The sequence below is a fragment of the Mirounga angustirostris genome, unplaced genomic scaffold (assembly GCF_029215605.1).
Source record: "Mirounga angustirostris isolate CCGP_5_RB_7025 unplaced genomic scaffold, mMirAng1.0.hap1 SCAF_5, whole genome shotgun sequence".
NCBI classification, from domain to species: Eukaryota; Metazoa; Chordata; class Mammalia; order Carnivora; family Phocidae; genus Mirounga; species Mirounga angustirostris.
Window position 1 is genome coordinate 159537613 of NW_026991713.1, and position 13903 is coordinate 159551515.

The window sequence follows — 13903 nt, forward strand, 5'->3', positions numbered from 1 at the left end:
ACATGGAGCCCCACGTCTGGCTCCGCACTGGGCGTGCAGCCTGCTTGGGATCTTTCTCTCTCCCCTCCCCTCCCCTCCCTACCACCGTTCACATGTGTTCTCGCTCTCAAAAAGTTAAACAAATAAATAGATAAAATAAAACCCAAAGAATGAAAGATCTCTTTATTTATTTTTTCTTTATTGTGCTATGCTGGTCACCATACAGTACATCGGTTAGTTTTTCATGTAGTTGTTCCATGATTCATTGTTTGCGTATAACACCCAGGGCTCCATGCAATACGTGCCCTCCTTAATACCCATCACCGGGCTAACGCATCGCCCCACATCCCTCCCCTCTAACACCCTCTGTTTGCTTCTCAGAGTCCATAGTCTCTCATGGTTAGTCTCCCCCTCCGATCTCGCCCCCTTCATTTTTCCCTTCCTTCTCCTAAAGTCGTCCACGCAATTCCTTATGTTCCACAAGTAAGTAAAACCATATGATAAGTGACTTTCTCTGCTTGACTTAAGATGTCATATTTAGGGGCGCCTGGGTGGCTTAGTCGTTAAGTGTCTGCCTTCGACTCAGGTCATGATCCCAGGGTCCTGGGATCGAGGCCCGCGTCGGGCTCCCCGCTCAGCGGGAAGCCTGCTTCTCCCTCTCCCACTCCCCCTGCTTGTGTTCCCGCTCTCACTGTCTCTGTCAAAATAAAGAAATAAAATCTTTAAAGAAGGAAAAAAAAGATCCCATATTTAGAAAGACCTTTTCTCAGGGTTTATTCAATCCAGTGTTCCCTGCAATTTTCACTTCTTTTTAGTACCCAGGTCTGACGTGCTACCTAATATTTTCTTCTAACACACCCTGTAATAAATACCTATTAAAATGTAAAACTTCTATCTGGGTGCCACCTCAAGTCATCTCCCATTCCTCCCGTGGGAAACACTGATCTGCTGCAGCCACCAGTTCATTCAAGAAGCACTGACTGACTTGGCCCCTTCGGCAGGAGCGTCCCCTGCAACGGTGGGAACTTGCTAGGAAAGGTGTGACATGCCCTCCACCGGAGGGAATGGGAAGGGGCCCTCCCCGCTCTTCCAGCCAGTGAGGGTCCAGGCTGGGGCTGCTTCATTTCACTTCTCATCAACACTCATGAGTGCTGGCTACAATGCCAGGCATTATTCCACACGCTGGACAAACAGGAACACGTACAGCCCTCAGAAGCACCCTCTGTGGAAGGCACCGCTTACAGACAGAGGTCGAGGTTGTTTCCTCAAGCTGTGCAACCTCGGAGGAAACTTAATTCCATTGCTTTGCAAACCTACTTACCCACTTGGACTTCCATCCCTCCCCCAACACTTCAGTTGCTGATATGGTGTCGGTGTGTATGTGTGTCTGCTTCTGTAGGGATACACAGTGCATGTAGATAGATAGATAGATAGATAGATAGATAGATAGATAGATAGATAGATAGATAGATATGCGGTGCCCTGTATGTACATATATATGTACCTACAATGTATATATCTGCAATTGCAAGACTCAATCCAATACTCTCAGCATCGGTTTTCAAGTTGGGAATTTTAACTGCATGCTGCATACGGGCCTTGAAGATATGCTCTACCTCTCATTTTTAATTTTATTGTTGTTCTTTTACGTCCTTTAGTCTCAGTTTTGGGTTCCTATTTCCTGTTGCGTTTATTCTTGCTTATAAATGGAAGGCAGGAAGCAAAGTCTTACGCGCAACAGACTTTGTACCTACACAGACTTTGAGTTTGTTTCCCTTCTTGTGAGCGCTGTTGCTTTCCTCAGCAGATCCGCAAGGCCTTAAGTGTTTAATCACCTAAGAAAAACAAAACAAAAACAAAAGACAAAAAAACACGAAAAACAGGGGTGCCTAGGCGGCTCAGGCGTTTAAGTGTCTGACGCTTGATTCGGCTCAGGTCATGACCTCAGGTTCCTGAGATCGAACCCCGTGTTCAGGCTCCACGCTCAGTGCAGATTCTGCTTGTCCCTCTCCCCCTGCCCCCCTCCACTCTGTCTCGCTCTCTCAAATAAATAAATAAATAAATAAATAAATAAATAAATAAATAAAATCTTAAAACAAAAAAACAAAAAACAACACTGGGCCTCAATTGACTAAGACTCACAGGCTATCATTTCCTCCCAAAGGAAGCTACTGCTATTGCTTTCTGGCTTCATCGAATTGCCAGTTACTTCACAAGGATCAATAGGATCTAAAATCTACTGTCTCTACTGCAAGGAGTCCCTGAACACTGGGCAAGACATGAACGGAAAAGGAACCAACATTGACCAGAGGGTGAATAAGGGGGAGAAGCCAATCAGAAATTTCCCACGGTACAATGTCTCATATCTGACTTAAACAAAAAAGAAAAAAGAAAAAAACAGTTAATAAAGAATACACTAATAAGATACCATGGATCTGAATAATGCTAAAGTACTTTTGGAAAAAATAAAACATTTAAGAACACGTATTCTGAATATTTTCTCCCAGTCTGTCTTGCCTCTTCGTTTTCTTAGTGTATCTATTTTTCCTTTCTAATTAGAACTTTTTGTGTTCTGCATACAAAACATTTGTCTACCTCAAGGTTGTCAAGACATTTTCCCATGTTTTCATACAAAAGTTTTACGGTTCTAGCTTTTTCCTTTTTTAAGATTTATTTATTTGAGAGAGAGCGCGCCCAGGGGGGAGCAGGAGAGGGAAAGAATCTCAAGCTGACTCCTCGCTTAGCGTGGAGCCTGACACAGGGTTCACACGGAGCTCAATCTCATGACCCCGAGATCATGACCTCAGCCAAAATCAAGAGTCGGACTCAAGCGACTGAGCCACCCAGGCGCCGCTGGTTCTCGCTTTCATATTTAGGCTTATGATTCATCCCAAATTAATGTGTGTATGTCAGAATGAGGGAGGGGTCAAGGTCCGTTTTCTTTCCGCCTGAATGTCCAGGTCACACAGAATTATTCATTAAAAAGACTTCCCTTTCCACCACTGAACTGACTGGACACTCTGGGCAAAAATCAGTCGACAGTACTTGCGTTTGGTCTATTTTTTGGACTCTCTGCTCTGCTCATTGATCTCTCTTTGTGTCAAAGACTTGGATTACTGTGGCTTTGCTCTAAGTCTTAAAATTAAGCAAGAAGAAGCAGTGTAAGTTCATCAACTGTGTTCTTCTTTTGAAGACTTTTTTGGCTATTCCAGACCCTTTGCATTTCCATATACATTTTAGAATCAACTTGTTCATTTCTTCTAAAAAACATGGCTAGGATTTAACTGGGATTGCACTGTTTGCATGAATCAAGGCGTGGAGAACAGAAATCTCCAGGACATCAAATCTTCCCCGATGTATGAACAAAACAGAGCTCCCATTTATTTCAGTCTTCTTGAATTCCTCTCAACAAAGTTTTTTACTTTTCTGTGTAAAGGTGTTTCATGTCTTTCATGAGACTTATTCCCAGCCAGTTTGGGGTTGTTTTGGTTGTTGTTTTTGTTGTGTAAGTAGGCTCCACACCCAGCATGGAGCCCAGTGCAGGGCTTGAACTCACAACCCTGAGTTTAAGACCTGAGCTGAGATCAAAACACAGATGATTCATCAACTGGGCCAGCCAGTCACCCCAACCAGTTTACGTGCTTTGATGCTACTCTAAGTATTTAAAATTTTTATTTTCCTATACATGTATTTTTAAAATACATCTGTATGACAAAGAATTCCTATTCAGAATATATAATAAACTCCAATAAGTCAAAACCAAAAACAACATTAACAACAAAAACGGGCAGAAGACTTGAACGTTCGACAGGTCACAAAAGATGTCGGAATGCCCAAGAAACACACGAAAAGGTGCCTAAGATCATGCTTCACCAGGGAAATGCAATGTGAAACCATAATGAGATGCTATTTCACCCTCACTGACAACACAGAATGTTCACGAGGATGCTGAGCAACTGGAGTGTTACTGTATTGCTGGTGGGAAGTGTAAACTGATAAACCACTTTGGAAATTAGTCTAGCAGTTCAATATATCCCTTCGCTGTGACTAAGCAATTCCACTAAGCAATTTCAAGAGAAATTTAAGACTGCTCTAAGAATGTTTATTGTAGCCTATTCACAATGACCAAAAAATTGGATACAACAACATGCCTGATCATCAGATGAACAGATGAAAAAATTGTGGTATATGCACACTACATACAAAGGACCACACCATTTTACACTCACAAAGACTCTCTCCTTAAGCAAACGCTAGCCTGACTCCTCTGAGCCCTCTTCTCAAAGGGGCCTCAACCTTGGCTTATCATATGCAGACTCGCCCAAACACTAACATACTTCCTAACAACAGCTCAAGACCCCACCCCTAGGGTGACTCCAGTCACCCTTAGTCCCTACTGAGAAAACTCAAGGCATCCATGGTTTGTTCAGCCAACAATGAAAAGTCTGGCCTCTGTCTCCCAGTGAGTAAATCCAGGGGGTTTCACGTTTCCCACTTTTTGTAATCTTTTACTTCTCTGATTTAATTCACCTCTGGCATGACTCCCTCATCCTCTCTTTATAATGCCCTCGGTGGGGTGCCTGGGTGGCTCAGTTGTTCAGCCTCCGCCTTTGGCTCACGTCACGATCCCAGGGTCCTGGGATTGAGCCCCACATCGGGCTCCCTGCAGAGCAGGGAGCCTGCTTCTCCCTCCTCCCACTCCCCCTGCTTGTGTTCCCTCTCTAGCTGTCTCTCTCTCTGTGTCAAAAAATAAATAAAATCTTTAAAACATAAAATACCCTCTGTACAAATCAAGGTTGAGTTTCATTCAAGCTGGACTCTTTTCCTGACTACAATAGTCATTGCTGATTAAAATCTGTCCTTACCACTTAAAGTAGTAGGATCTGGCTTTGTGTATCTTGGATAAGTGCACACAACATGGATAAATCGCAAAGAACACACTGAGTGAAAGAAGACAAAACGATACATACTGCTTGATTCCATTTACACGACGTACAAGAAAAGGCAATTATACTCTATCATAGATCCTGAAATCAGAAAATGACCACTGGAGGTAAGGAGATTAACTAGAAAGACATACAAAGGAAACTTCTGGAGTTTCAGATACAGTTTTCGGGGATGGTGCACAGATATACAGTTGGCCCTTGATCAACCCAGGGGTTAGGGGCGCTGACCCCTGTGCAGTCCGAAATTGTCATTTAACTTTTACTCCCCAAAAACTTCCCTGCTAATTGCCTACTGACGACCAGAAGCGTTACTGATAACATAAACGGTTGATTAACATAGATTTTGTATGTTACATTTATTATACATTGTATTCCTTCAATAAAGTACACTAAAGAACATATTCAGAAAATCATACAGAAAATATGTTTACAGTACTGTATTCTATTTATCGAAAAATCTGCCTATAAGTGGACCCATGCAATTCCAACCCATGTTGTTCAAGAGTCAACTGTATACATTTCTTAATGCTCATCAAGCTGAACAATGAGACCTGAGCATTTTATTTTACAAATTATCTCCTTTTCTCCCCTGCCGTCCCACCTCTGTCACTGAAGAATACCTGGGGAGATTCTTGTCTTTGTTTCTTTTTTTAAATAGGCAACACACCCAGCACGGAGCCCAATGTGGAGCTTGAACTCACAACCCTGAGATCGAGACCTGAGCTGAGATCAACAGTCAGATGTTCAACCTGACTGAACCACCCAGGCACCCCTACCTGGGGAAATTCTAAAGGAAAGAAAAAAAGATGAGAGATGGAGCTGACCCACCAAGTTCCCCTTTCTTTCTTTCTTTTTTTTTTTTTTTTTAAAGATTTTATTTATTTACTTGACAGAGAGAGAGAGACAGCTAGAGAGGGAACACAGCAGGGGCAGTGGGAGAGGGAGAAGCAGGCTTCCCGCTGAGCAGGGAGCCCGATGCGGGGCTCGATCCCAGGACCCTGGGATCACGACCTGAGCCGAAAGCAGAGGCTTAACAACAGAGCCACCCAGGTGCCCCAATCCGAGTTCCCCTTTCAATATCCACTTACGCCTGCTTCCTTACGAAGAGGGCCCCAATTTTGTTCGAGGTATTAATCTGCCCTGTGAGAAATTCTCCCCCCCGCCACGTCCCTGCAGCTAGGGGTAGGGCCACATGACGACTTCCAGCCAATGACACGTATGTTGAAGTCTACATGGCAGGACTACCTAAAAAGCTATTGCTTTCACAGGCTTAGACACATGTTTTTTGTCAGGGTCCCTTTCTTTTCTTCCTTCCTAGAGTACAGCTGCTCAAATGAACTAAGAAAAGGGTGCTATTCAGCGGTACAAACCTATTCTTACTCTAGAAGCAAGCTATAGGCGCTCTCAATCAATTCACAACTAAGTTATATCGCAAGGCAAAATGTTCAGGCATCAAAAGGAAAAAAGCAATTCCAACTGGAAGTGAAGAACGATATACCCATGTCTGTGTCAAAGTATATATAAAAATTTAGCATTTAAGGGCTCTTTCAAATCCATGGGGGATACAGACCATCACTAGATGGTGTAGGGACAAAAGTGCTACCTTGTAACATACAAAATAATAAAGACAGATGAATGGTCTAAGCAACAGAAGCCCAAACCCTAAAAGTGCTAAAAGAAAATGCAGCGATTGAAAATGGTCTTTTGAAGCACTATCCAAAGCCACAAGCTATAAAGTTAGACTATGAGATTGGGCACCACAGAGATTCAGAATGAAATGTATCCTGAAATGTATGGTACAAGCGAAACCGAAAGACAATCGTTTGGGAGAAAATACTGCAACGAGTACAGAGGCAAAGGACTACTATCCGACCTATAAAAAGTTCCTACAAATCAATAAGAAAAATATAAATACCCAAACAAAAAGACAACAACCCAGCAGGAAAATGATAACGAGCGAGGATTCATGTAAAAAAGTATCCGTGAAAAAAGTATCAGTGACAGGGACCAACTAAAATTGCTCAGTATTACAGGTGATTATAAAAATATAAATGTAAGGGGCACTTGGCTGGCTCAATCGGTTAAGCATCTGACTCTTGATCTGGGCTCAGATCATGGTCTTAGGGTTGTGGGATCCAGCCCCATTCAGGCTCTGCACTCAGTGGGCAATCGGCTTGAGATTCTCTCTCTCCGTCTCCGTCTGCCCTTCCCCCGTGTTCGCTCTCAAATAAATCTTTAGAAATATGTTTGTATGTGTATAAATACATAGAGCTACATCTATAAATTCAAATATATATAAAATAAATACGTATTTAAATTTAAATATAAAACATACATTTATAGATAGAGAGAGAGATAAAAATTGAAAACAGGCATTATTTTTCCCCTGCCACTTGACAAAAAATTTAAAAGACTGAGAAATACTCTGTGATTAGCATCTCATTTACCATGGGTGAGAACCAAAAATGACATAACCACTCCTGAGGATCATTTTGCAGAAGTTTTTACCCTGAAATCTATCTCGAGGGAAAACTCAAACACACATGCAAAGATGTTCATCACAGCCCTATCTTAATAGCAAAATCATAGCCACCCAAATAACAAACAGAATCGTCACGTAAAGTACAACCCCACTGTGGAAAAACATTCAGACATTAAAAAACTGTAGGCATGAAAACCTGTAGGCACACTATATTCAAATGAGGCTGAGTGGGGGATATGTATTCACTTTTGTCATTTAAAAAGTTAACCCTGAAGGGGCACCTTGCTGGCTCAGTTGGAAGAGCATGTGACTCTTGATCTGGGTGTTATGAGCTCTAGCCCCAAGTTAGGTACAGAGAGATCCCTTAAAAATAAAACCTTAAAAAAAATTAACCATAAAAGAAAAATAATTCGTATTCTAGATCTGAGACCACTGTTTTTCACAGATCTTTTCAAAAATTAATTTGTTCCCTTTTGGAAAAAATGGGGGGGAGGCAGCGCAAATCCAGTAAAGCCATTATTTATTCGACTTTCTTGATGGGCAAATTTGGCAGCTAATTTATCCTTACCAGAATATTCTCATCCGCAAGTGACATGTCTTCTCTGGGGAGGAAAAGCAGCAGCCCCCACCTTCAGAATATTTCAGATCAAAATCCCAGCCCTGCACTCTGGACAGAGCCGGGAAGATGCCATCAGTGAGCTGCAAGGCCTAGGCCCTCCAGAAAATGCTGCCTCTCCCAAGAGGTGATCCTCTGACCCACTTGCACGTCGAGGGCGACGTTTTTCGACGCGGCTGACATCAGAGAAACTTCTGCAATTCTCACAATACCATTTCCGTCTTACAGCCCCTGGCCTGGTTTCTAAAACACACAGACCACTCAAAACCAGGGAAACAGAACATGGGAATTGGGAGCCCTCATCAGGAAAGAGAACCATGAGCATCTCCATTCAGTTCCTCATCACTCGGCCGGCTCAGAAATACTTACTAGGGGTCTACAAGGCTCATGGCACTGAGACACACATGGTCCCTCTCGGCACCGCTATTCCCACGGGGCAGACAAACATTAAACGAGATGTCTGCGGAGCAACGGGACTGACTGCCCCAGAGGAGATGCACAGAGAACAGATAAGGGGCTGGACCTTGTCGAGGGTGTCAGGGGCCTCCGGAGGGAGCCGCATCTCACACGAGCCAGAAGGCTGGGCACCTTCTTGGACTCATCGGCCTCACCCACATCCCATCTGTCAGTACATCCCATCAGCTCTCCCTTCAACACGTACCCAGAATCTGGATCGATTCTCAGCACTTCCACCCCTACCATCCTGATCCAAGCCAGCAGCATCTCTGACTTGGAATATTCCAGGAGCCTACTAACTCATCGCCCTGCTTCCCCCCTCGCTGTTCTCAACAGAGAAGCTGAACTCATCCCATTAAAACCCAAGTCAGGTCACCTCATTCTTCAGTTCAAAATCCCCCAGTGGCCACCATCCCAGGTCCCTAACACCCTATCTGCTACTCTTCCCCTTCTCCCTCACTCTGGCCTTGTCATTCCTGGAACAAGTCAGGCCAGCTCCCTCCACGGAGGGCTTCCTACTCGCCCTTCTCTCTGCCTGGGACACTGTTCCCACAGACATGCACAGGGCCCACTCCCTCAACCTCCTGCAAGGCTTTCCCCACTCTTGTCCTCAGGGGGCCGTCCCTGGCCATCCCAGCTCAGAGGACAACCCCTTCCAACGCTCCTACAGCATCCAGGACCCCTGATGTGCCAGATTCCTTGCCTCTGTGTTTCCTGGCTGCTTCTCTCCCTGGAAGAAAGGCTTCCTAACAGCTCCACCGAGGTCTGTCTGGGTCACATCGGGAAGCGCACAAGAACCGAGCCTCTGGCAACTGAGAAGGCGTTCAATAAAGAATGTGCAGTGACTGCTGCAGTCATCTGAGGGAAGATGAGAGCTCGTGAGGCAAGGCGGGTGGGGGAAAGAGCATCTTGGGCAGAGGGAGCAGCCGAGCCGCCCCAAGGCCGGCGGGCACAGGGCACATTGGAAGGAATGACCGGATCGAGTACAGCAGGGAAGGCGAGCGGGAAGCAAGACTGGAGAAGAAGGACGGAGCAGCCGTGCACACACAGAAGGAACGTTTGGGTCTATCTCGAACGGCAACAAGAAGCCAGGAAACTAGGCAGTGACATGAACGAATGGGCCTTCCACAAACCTCTGGCTTCAGGGGGAGATAGGGATTTGGAGGCGGTAGAAGCGCCTGGAAGCTCAGTAAGCAGACTAGAACCATGGCGCAGACCACAAATGACCTTAACTCGGAATGAGAGGGCAAAAGCAGAGGTGGAGAAAAGGAGGTAGATTCCAGAGATGTTTAGCAGATAAAATCACAGGTCTGGGAGAATGATCACACAAGGGGGTAAGGAAGTAAAAGCAGAGTTCCAAGAGGACTCCTCCCTTTTGCACGTGGGAACTGAAGGACACAGTGGCCCGATTCACGGAGTTGGGGGGGGCTGGGGGTGGCGAGGAGGAGAATACAGGAAGGGGATCTTGAGAAGTTTTGGAAAGAATGGATTTGCCATAATTCAGAGACATTGATATACAGATTTCCAGTTGGCAGCGGGAGACCCAGGGAACCGTGAGAGGATCAGGAAAAGCAAAGTGAGTCGCCACACAGTACAGATTCTCACCTTGTGGCTGATGGGGAATCAAAAGGTTTCAAGGAACGCAGTAACAGGAGAAGATGTGGGATTCCAAGAAGATCACCCTGGCCAGAGCAGGAGCACGTGGATGGGAGAGGGAGCTGGATGAGAAGCAGGCAGAACAAGAGGGACCTGCTGCAACAGAGCAGGTAGGAGAAGGGACCGGAGCCAGGGCTGTGGCCACAGGGAAGGAAAGGGGAACAGACCTGCTCTTTGTCAGCAGTGCATCTCCCACGGGGCTCCTGGGGACCGTCCGAAAACCCGGAGCACGTCAGCTCCCCCACTTGACCCCTTGGTCCTCGCACGAGTCATTCTCTGACAACCTCCCCAGAATTCTCTCTTGCTCCCCGCTCCCTGGCCCAATGTCAGGTGCCGATGACACAGCCCTGGGCTTCCACGGCCAGGCTAGTTTCTTCTGCCCTGCAAACACCTATTTGTCTTTTGAAGGCTTCCCCCCTCCACTGGCAAAGAAGCAAGAGCAGTGCTGACATCGAGGAGGCGGCCTGGCACCATGAGCCGGGCTGCACGGCTGGTCGCCGCGGGCCTGGCGCTCCAGGAGACGCCACGTGCTTCTCCGGTTGCACGCAAATGACCTCGCAGAACAGCAGCTTGAGGTGCCGTGGCCCCGGTGATGAAGGGACACCAAAGAGGACCCCTTGCTCTTTTGTCCAAACAGACAAAAACCAGCTTGTCGTGCCCACCCCCAAATGCCAATCCTCCTCTCTCCCGCCTGATACCAGCGAGTGTCTTCCTTGTGAATGACACCGTCCGTCACGCTCTTCACACCTCCTTCTAGAAAACACTGATGGAGCTACCCGATCCCAGAACTGTCTCGCCTCGCCTCGCCTCAGCACCCAGACCAGAGCACACCCCTGCTTCCTTGAACACTCCCAAAAACATCCGCCCAAAGCCCAAATCCTGTAAGTTCTTTCTAACACCCTCTTTCTTACGGATCAGCCCCACAGTCCCCATGACGTGGGTTCCCCCTCAGGATGAGTAACGAAGCCACTGTGTTTAACGACAGCTGTGCTTCCAGTGGCCTTTGTGGAGGATGCTGACCACCGTCACGGGAGGAAGGGATGGTTCCCTCTCCTGGAGGGAATCCTAGGTGTCCTGGGAGGCTAACTGGCTTTCTTAGTGCGATTTTAGGGGCTTTATGGCTGTAACCTAGGGCAGCAGGAACCAGCCTAACCCACAGCTAGGACATAGCTGGAACCAAATAATATTCAGAATGGAGGGAAATCAAGGGGCGCCTCGGTGGCCCAGTTGGTTCAGCGTCCGACTCCTGATTTCACATCAGGTCATGATCTGAGGGTGCCGAGACTGAGCTCCAAGTTGGGTTCCACACTCAGTGTGGATTCTGCTGGAGATTCTTTCCCCCCCCCTTTCCCTCCTCTTCTGGCCCCACGCCAGGGGCATGCACTCTCTCTCTCTCTCTCTCTAAGATAAAGAAGTAAATAAAATCTGTATTTAAATAAATAAATAATGGAGGGAAAGCAAAAGAAGTAAGAATTATTTATGGAAGGCTTCACTCTGTGTCAGACCCGGTGCTAACTGCCTTGGATCTATTGCTCATTTAATCCTTACATCCCAAAGGTGGGCTACCATTTTTATCCCCATTCCAAACACAGGACTGAGGCACAAAGTGATCTGCCCACGATTCACGCAAGGAATCTCTACGTTATTAATCACATGACTTTCTGACAAAGTTTAAGGGTTTAACACACTACAGTGAAGATGCACATCACGGTATCACAGAACTTGGAAGGACAGAGCCCTGCAAAATGTCCTCAAACGTTAACTTATGGATTCTCCCAATCTTCTTGCATGTTGTTCAGATAAAGGAAAGCCCGGTGCTAAAAAGGCTTTCATGAAATGCAACCAGATGACAAATATACGTGGTCTTTAGAGCCCCGGGCCCATCCCAGAAGACTCTGACTCAGTGAGTGTAGAGGAGGACGTGAACATCTCTGTTTTCTTTAAATAGCCCCACAGGCTCTGCTGATGTGCACTCTGGGCTGGGTACCACTGTACTCTCTGCAATTCCAAACCCAAACTTGCCCTACAATGTTTAGATGGCTGCAGACACAGGGGGGCATCGAAAACTGAGGCAAAGAAGAACAGAGAAATTACAAAAACTATCCCCTAGAGAGTCAAGAAAAGGAAAGCTCTAGTTATATTACTTCTCTGTCCTTTGGCTGTGTCTGAATTACTCTACAGTTAACTTACTTTGTTTTAAGTAGGCAAGTTTGCTAAAACGTTTACCAACAAATACTAAATAATCAAGACTACCAATACATTTTAAATAAAATTATACTATGCTACTGAAAAGTATTTTCTGATTATTTCAATGGCACTTCAGAGTCTCTTAGCAAGTAGCAGTCGATATGCGAACATTATTTCTAATTCAACAGTTCTACACATGTGGTCAACAGCACCTGAACACTGGAGAAGAAATGAAGTTGGCTGGAAGGCTTTTAGCTTCACAAATTTCACCACACACTACCGTCAAGTCTTCAATACCAATGTATGTATTTACCTCTTTATTTAATCAACCACCACTAACACCCACTACATGTCAGACAGGGCTCTACGTGTTTCATTAACGTTAAATATCATTTATCTTTACAATCATCTAAGAAGTGGGATTATCATCATCTCCATTTCTCACATCAGGAAACTGAGACCCAGAATGGTTTAGGAACACAGCTCATAAGAGGCAGAGCTCCGATCAGCTTGGCTCTGGACTCCATGTCTTAAATCACTATGTTTAGTCTCCAGGAACCCACAAAAACTGCAAGTCTTAACCCCGAACCTTGGCTTGCCCACCCTACAGTCCCTACAGTCCCTACGTGGCCCCGGCTTCAAGGGCATTCCCTCAATTCCTTTCACAGTTCACACTCCTTCCCTGCTCTAAGTGAACACCCTCCCACATCCCCGTTTTTTTCTTAGCCTTCTGTTCTCAGCTTAAACATTACTGCCTAAAAGACAAACTCGAATGCACCCCGTAGTTCTCAGCACTCGAAGCAAAACGGTAATTATGTATTTCATGGGCAATTATTTGCTTCCAGTCTTTTCCAACCAGGTGGTGATAGGGTAGACGCCGTATCTGTCCTATTTATCCTGGGTTCCCAATCGCTGAATACCCACCCCCCACCCCCCCAAAGAGAAGGGCCTACCACGAAGTACACTCTCAACACTTTCTGTTGAACGAACGAACGAACGAACTACACCCCAGCCTGGGCTTTCCGACACCTATCTGTGCTCACAACACGGCCCCCACTGCACCCCTAGAACGCAGCCTCCTGCGGCAGACACGCAAGAGCTCTGCAAAGTCCTGGCTCTGCGCACCACTACTACGTGCTCCTGGGCAGACCATCCCCCCCGCCCCGCCCCAACACACCTTGACTGACCTGATCTCAGGTGCACAACGGGCACCCTGACGATCCCCAACGGAATGTGACCTATGCAAGAGGAAGAACCTGCACTCCTCCTCCCCTCTCAACGCTAGACTTCCTTGCTTCTCGTCGGGCTTCCATAAGGACTCGAGCCCCAAGGAGGCCAAGACCCCGCCGGCCTGCTGCAGGCCGCATTCCCAGTCACGCTCCCCCCAGGCCTGGCGCACAGCACAAGGGAGGTCATTCTCCGCTCCAGGAATGAAGCCCCGCGCCGGGCACTTCACACGTGCGAAACGAGGGTCGCACGAGGTGACGGCGCCCTTTTGGCGAACGAGCGTGTTCCGGAGACACAGGCCCGCCCCCCACCCAGGCCCCAGGCCCCAGGCCCCCGGGGACGCTGGGTCCCCGC

At 46.6% G+C, this 13903-nt stretch overlaps 1 protein-coding gene across 7 annotated transcripts in view; it reads right to left on the reverse strand.

The window, feature by feature from the left end:
- LOC135364563 (thyroid receptor-interacting protein 11-like) overlaps positions 1-13903 on the reverse strand; it is a 122292-nt gene that overhangs the window by 20916 nt on the left and 87473 nt on the right. The window lies entirely within an intron of this gene.